The sequence below is a fragment of the Falco rusticolus genome, chromosome W (genome assembly GCF_015220075.1).
Source record: "Falco rusticolus isolate bFalRus1 chromosome W, bFalRus1.pri, whole genome shotgun sequence".
Classification (NCBI taxonomy): domain Eukaryota; kingdom Metazoa; phylum Chordata; class Aves; order Falconiformes; family Falconidae; genus Falco; species Falco rusticolus.
The window spans coordinates 12372055-12379017 of record NC_051209.1 but is presented as its reverse complement, the minus strand read 5'-3'; the positions used below and the strand labels follow the sequence as shown (position 1 = coordinate 12379017).

Genomic DNA, 6963 nt, shown 5'->3' with positions numbered 1-6963 from the left:
TTTTAATTATGTAATTGTTCGTATCTCAACCCTCAAGTTTTACATTCCTTTACAATTTTCCTCCCCTTCCCTCAGGGGTGGGATGGGTGATGGGGGAAGTGAGCAACTGGCTGCGTGGTACTTAGTTTCTGGTTGGGGTTAAACCATGACATTAAGGGACACCAGAGATCCAGCTTCACACCCAGGGCAAGTCATTCCTCCACACATAATCCATTTGCTTTATACATACATCTGGGATATACATGCCAGAAGGGAGCACAGTGCACACTGGAGTTGCAGCACAGACAGACTCACTGTGGTGCCTAACTCCAGGACCAGCAGCAGCTAGTAAGAAACACCTTCCAGATGTGGACACCTTGACCCAGCCCAATAGGAAGACAGAGACTTTATGTAATTTCCTTCTTTTGGCAGCAGGAGTTTATTTTCTCTCCTGCTTGTTCTGGGTGTCCTGCGATTGTAGTACTATAACTCTGAGATCTGATATATTTCACTTGCAATCTGAGAACAGGCAAAGACTTTTATACTTAATAAAACACAGTGTTTCTTCATACAACAATTTGCACCTGGACATGAGAACTACTGCCCTCTAGAAAGGACTTTTGCTTGATCAACCCTGACATCCTCTCATCCCCACATCTACCCTGAACTGGCAGATCTGTAGGGAACTGAATAATCAGATTTCCATCAGCTTTGTACAAAGACTACACTCTCTGGAACAATTTCAGTGGAAAACCAGCAGACTGAATGAAATATGTTTTTAGTCAGAGTTTACTAAGCATTGCATCCCTTAGCACAAATCATCAACCTCAAGCTGGACCTCAGTCAGTGAGAACCAGTGTCTTCTTCCCTAGGTGATATGTACAAGATAATTTTTTGTTTGAGAGCCAGCCTCTAGAACATTTTCCAACTTAGTATAGGCAATAGAAAAGACCCACTGGTGCAATAGAGCTCTGTACCATAAGGGAAAGACGAAATAACAATGAAACCCCAAGCAATGAATATCAAAGATATGCCCTTATACCTCTTGCATCATGGTTTAGCAAGAACAACCAAGCAAAGCGAGCTTTAGCTTGCCTCCCCGAAACCCAAGTGAGCTACTTGCAAGCAGCTGCCCCCAAGCGAACCCGTCTCTGTTGCAAAAGAGTGGGACGACTTGTTAGTAGAGGTGAAAAGCCAATCGAGCTGGGTGATAGCTGGTTACCTGTGAAACGAATTTAAGTTCGCCCTTAATTCTCCTTCAAGGACTCACAACAACCCACATGAAGTGAGTTAAGAGTAATTTAAAGGAGGTACAGCTCCTTTAACAAAGGATACAACCTTCATTAGTGGATAATTCAATTTCCCCTACAATATTGTAGGCCTTCAAGCAGCCACCAACAAAGAATGCGTCAAAGCTCCGTGCAAAAAAATCTAAACCCAACACAATTCCCTTTCAGCCTAGCAGGTTAATCTACCAACAACAGAAGAATTAATGCTAAAATGAGTAACTAGGTAGCCCACTCCCTCTCAAGCACAAACTTACCATTAAATATTATTAAGAGATAAACTAATGTCCCAACTCCAACAAGACTAAACATTCCAATATACCCTCTTAAGCCAACCCAGGTGCACCCACTAGAAAGATTTAAATCTGTAAAAGGAACTTAGCAGGCACAAGGCCCGACTGTTTACCAAAAACATAGCCTTCAGCCTAACAAGTATTGAAGGTGATGCCTGCCTAGTGACACCATGTTCAACGGCCGTGGTATCCTAACCGTGCAAAGGTAGCGCAATCAATTGTCCCATAAATCGAGACTTGTATGAATGGCTAAACGAGGTCTTAACTGTCTCTTACAGATAATCAGTGAAATTGACCTTCTTGTGCAAAAGCAGGAATAAACCCATAAGACGAGAAGACCCTGTGGAACTTAAAAAACAGTAGCCACTGCACACTAAATCCAAGCCTACTAGGCACACCACATCCACAACGCTGGCCTATAATTTTTTGGTTGGGGCAACCTTGGAGTAAAAAGCACCCTCCAAAAATAAGACCACCCCTCTTAACCAAGAACCACCCATCCACATGCAAACAGCAACCAGACCCAATATAAGTGAACAATGGACCAAACTACCCCAGGGATAACAGCACAATCTCTCCCAAGAGCCCCCATTGACAGAGAGGTTTATAACCTCGATGTTGGATCAGGACATCCTAATGGTGCAGCCGCTATTAAGGGTTCGTTTGCTCAACAATTAACAGTCCTACGTGATCTGAGTTCAGACCGGAGCAATCCAGGTCGGTTTCTATCTATGATGGACCCTCCCCAGTACGAAAGGACCGGGAAAGTGAGGCCAATGCTTCAAGTACGCCTCTCCCCTCAAGCAATGACCTCAACTAAATTGCCTAAGTAGCCACCCACCTTTAACCCCTAAAAAAGGGTCGCTAGCATAGCAGAGCCTGGCAAATGCAAAAGGCTTAAGCCCTTTAATCAGAGGTTCAAATCCTCTCCCTAGCTTTCCCCGCCCAACCATGACTCAACCTCTACTCCCAGTCTACCTCACCATATTCTTAGCCTATGCTCTTCCAATCCTAATTGCCATAGCCTTCCTAACACTAGTGGAACAAAAGGTTCTAAGCTACATACAAGCCCGTAAAGGTCCAAACATTGTAGGCCCCTTCGGACTTCTACAGCCCGTAGCAGATGGAATAAAATTATTCACCAAAGAACCCATACGACCATCTACTTCTTCCCCACTACTCTTCACCCTGACCCCAGTATTAGCCCTTCTTCTTGCAATCTCTATTTGAATCCCCCTTCCCCTACCCTCCTCCCTTACAGATTTAAACCTAGGCCTACTATTCCTCCTAGCCATATCTAGCCTAGCAGTATATTCAATCCTATGATCGGGCTGAACCTCAAACTTAAAATATGCCCTAATTGGCGCACTATGAGCAGTTGCACAAACCATCTCATATGAAGTAACACTAGCCATCATCCTCCTCTTTTAATCGTACTAAGTGGGAATTACACGCTTAACACCCTTGCCACCACCCAAGAGCCACTATACTTAATCTTCTCCACCTGACCCCTTACAATAATATGGTACATCTCCACTCTTGCTGAAACTAACCGCGCCCCATTTGACCATGCAGAAGGATAATCCGAATTAATATCAGGCTTCAATGTAGAACACGCCGCAGGTCCATTTGCCTTATTTTTCCTAGCTGAATACGCAAACATTATACTAATAAATACACTTACTGCCATCTTATTCATTAACCCTAGCTCCCTCAACCCATCCTCAGAGCTATTCCCAATAATCCTCGCCACAAAGACCCTACTACTCTCCTCAGGCTTCCTATGAGTTCGTGCCTCATATCCACGATTTTGCTACGAACAACTTATACACCTTCTCTGAAAAAACTTCCTACCACTAACACTAGCACTATGTCTTTGACACACCAGCATACCAATCTGCTACGCAGGCCTCCCTCCTGCCTAAAAACACACCCAAACATAAGGAAATGTGCCTGAACACCCAAGGGTCACTATGATAAAGTGAACATAGAAGTGCACCAACTCTGTCATTTCCTGAAAATTTTAGGAAAGTAGGAATCGAACCTACACAAAAGAGATCAAAACCTTTCATACTCCCTTTATATTACTTCCTAGTAGGGTCAGCTAAGCAAAAGCTATTGGGCCCATACCCTAAAAATGATGGTTTAACCCCTTCTCCTACTAAATGAGGCCCCTCACAAAACTAATCTCCTCCTTAAGTCTCCTACTAGGGACAACCATCACAATCTCAAGCAACCATTGAGTAATAGCCTGAACCAGACTAGAAATCAATACCCTCACCATAATCTCCTTCATCTCAAAATCACACCACCCTCGAGCCATTGAGGCTACAATCAAATATTTCCTAGTCCAAGCAACCGCCTCCACACTAGTCCTTTTTTCAAGCACAATCAATGCATAATTCACTGGACAGTGAGACATCACTCAACTAACCCACCCAGTAGCTTGTCTACTACTAACAACAGCAATCACAATAAAACTAGGCCTAGTACCCTTCCACTTCTGATTCCCAGAAGTCCTACAAGGCTCACCCATAACCACCGCCCTACTCCTCTCTACAGCAATAAAACTCCCCCCCATCACCATTCTCTTCCTAACTGCTCCCTCATTAAACCCAACCTTATTAACAACCATAGCTATCGCATCTGCTGCTGTTGGAGGATGAATAGGACTCAATCAAACGCAAGTCCGAAAAATCCTAGCCTCATCAATTGCTCACTTAGGCTGAATAACCACCATTCTCATATATAACCCCAAACTAACAATAATGACCTTCTACCTTTACTCCCTAATAACTACTACCATCTTTTTCACCTTCAACACAACCAATTCATCAAAACTATCCACAATAATAACCTCTTGAACAAAAATACCAACACTAAACGCATCCCTAATGCTAGCATTATTATCCTTAGATGGCTTACCTCCACTAACTTGTTTCTTACCTAAATGACTTATTATCCAGGAACTAACTAAACAAGAAATATCCACTACAGCTGTAATCATCGCTATACTCTCTCTACTGGGCCTATTCTTCTATCTACACCTCACATACTGTTCTACAATTACACTCCCACCAAACACTATAAACTACATAAAACAATGGTATACTAACAAACCCACAAGCACACCAATTGCCACCCTAACTTCCCTATCAACCCTCCTTCTCCCCCTATCCCCCATAATTTCAACCATAGCCTAGAAACTTAGGATAACCAACTTTAAACCGAAGGCCTTCAAAGCCATAAATAAGAGTTAAACTCTCTTAGTTTTTGCCCATGCTACTAAGACCAGCAGGACATAAACCTGCACCCTCTGAATGCAACCCAGATGCTCTAATTAAGCTAGGGCCTTCTCCAAAAACCTAGACAGATGGGCCTCAATCCCATAAACTCCTGATTAACAGCTAGGCGCTTAAACCAACAAGCTTCTGTCTACCAGACTCCTGTACACATTATAGTGTACATCAATGAGCTTGCAACTCAACATGAACTTCACCACAGAGCCAATAAGAAGAGGTATCAAACCTCTGTAAAAAGGACTACAGCCTAACACCTAAACACTCAGCCATCTTACTTGTGACGTTCATCAACCGATGATTATTCTCAGCAAACCATAAAGACATTGGCACCCTGTACCTTCTCATTTGCACAGAACTTGGCCAGCCGGGAACTCTCCTAGGAGATGACCAAATCTACAACGTAATCGTCACCGCCCATGCCTTCTTAATAATTTTCTTTATAGTTATACCTATCATGATTGGTGGATTCGGAAACTGACTAGTTCCCCTTATAATCAGGGCCCCAGACATAGCATTCCCCCACATAAACAACATAAGCTTCTGACTACTGCCCCCATCCTTCCTCCTACTACTAGCCTCCTCCACAGTAGAAGCCGGAGCTGGCACAGGATGGACCGTGTACCCCCCTTTAGCAGGCAACCTAGCACATGCTGGCGCCTCAGTAGACCTGGCCATCTTCTCCCTCCACTTGGCAGGTGTATCCTCTATCTTAGGGGCCATCAACTTTATCACAACAGCCATTAACATAAAACCTCCAGCCCTGTCACAATACCAAACTCCCCTATTCGTATGATCCGTCCTTATCACCGCCGTCCTCCTTCTACTTTCACTCCCAGTTCTTGCCGCTGGCATTACCATGCTACTAACCGACTGAAACCTAAATACCACACTCTTCGACCCTGCTGGAGGAGGAGATCCCATTCTCTACCAACACCTCTTCTGATTCTTTGGCCACCCAGAAGTTTACATCCTAATCCTCCCCGGCTTTGGAATCATCTTGCATGTAGTAGCATATTATGCGGGTAAAAAGGAACTGTTCAGTTACATAGGAATAGTCTGAGCCATGCTCTCAATTGGATTCCTAGGCTTCATCGTATGAGCCCATCACATATTCACAGTAGGAATAGACATAGACACCCGAGCATACTTCACCTCCGCCACCATAATCATTGCCATCCCAACTGGCACCAAAGTCTTCAGCTGATTAGCCACACTACACAGAGGCACCATCAAGTGAAACCCACCAATACTATGAGCCCTAGGCTTTATTTTCCTCTTCACAATTGGAGGCCTAACAGTAATCGTACTAGCAAACTGTTCACTAGACATTGCCCTACACGACACATACTACATAGTTGCCCACTTCCACTACGTCCTCTCAATAGGAGCCGTATATGCCATCCTAGCTGGATTTACCCCTTGATTCCCCCTGTTCACCGGGTACACTCTACACCCCACATGAGCAAAAGCCCACTTCGGAGTCATATTCACAGGTGTAAACCTAACATTCTTCCCCCAACACTTCTTAGGTTTAGCTGGCGTGCCACAACGCTACTCAGATTACCCTGATGCTTACACCCTATGAAACATCTTATACTCTATCGGCTCTCTAATCTCAATAACAGCCGTAATCATACTAATATTCATTATTTGAGAGGCATTTGCAGCAAAACGAAAAGTCCTACAACCAGAACTAACCACCACTAACATCAAGTGAATCCACAGCTGCCCAGCCCCCTACCACACTTTCAAAGAACCAACCTTTGTCCAAGTACAAGAAAGGAAGGAGTCGAACCCTCACACGCTGGTTTCAAGCTAACTGCGTCAAACCACTTATGCTTCTTTCTTATGGGATGTTAGTAAACCCATTACGCAGCTTTTTCAAAGCTAAATCACAGGTGAAACCCCTGTACACCCCTCCACCATGGCCAACCAATCCCAATTCAGATTCCAAGGCGCCTCCTCACCAATTATAGAAGAACTTGTAGAATTTCACGACCACGCCCTAATGGTCGCACTCACAATCTGCAGCCTAGTCCTCTATCTATTAGCACTCATATTAGCAGAAAAATTATCTTCCAACACTGTAGACACACAAGAAGT

General features: G+C 44.0%; 1 long non-coding RNA gene and 1 pseudogene across 1 annotated transcript; one reads left to right on the top strand and one right to left on the bottom strand.

The window, feature by feature from the left end:
* Positions 1-2556: 2556 nt before the first annotated feature.
* LOC119140634 lies at positions 2557-6702 on the bottom strand. Its single transcript, XR_005101660.1, has 3 exons — positions 6458-6702; positions 5003-5004; positions 2557-2569 (listed from the first exon to the last, which is right to left on the bottom strand). It is a non-coding gene; the product is annotated as an uncharacterized LOC119140634 (long non-coding RNA).
* On the top strand, positions 3724-4813 carry LOC119140627 (annotated as a pseudogene).
* Positions 6703-6963: the final 261 nt, after the last annotated feature.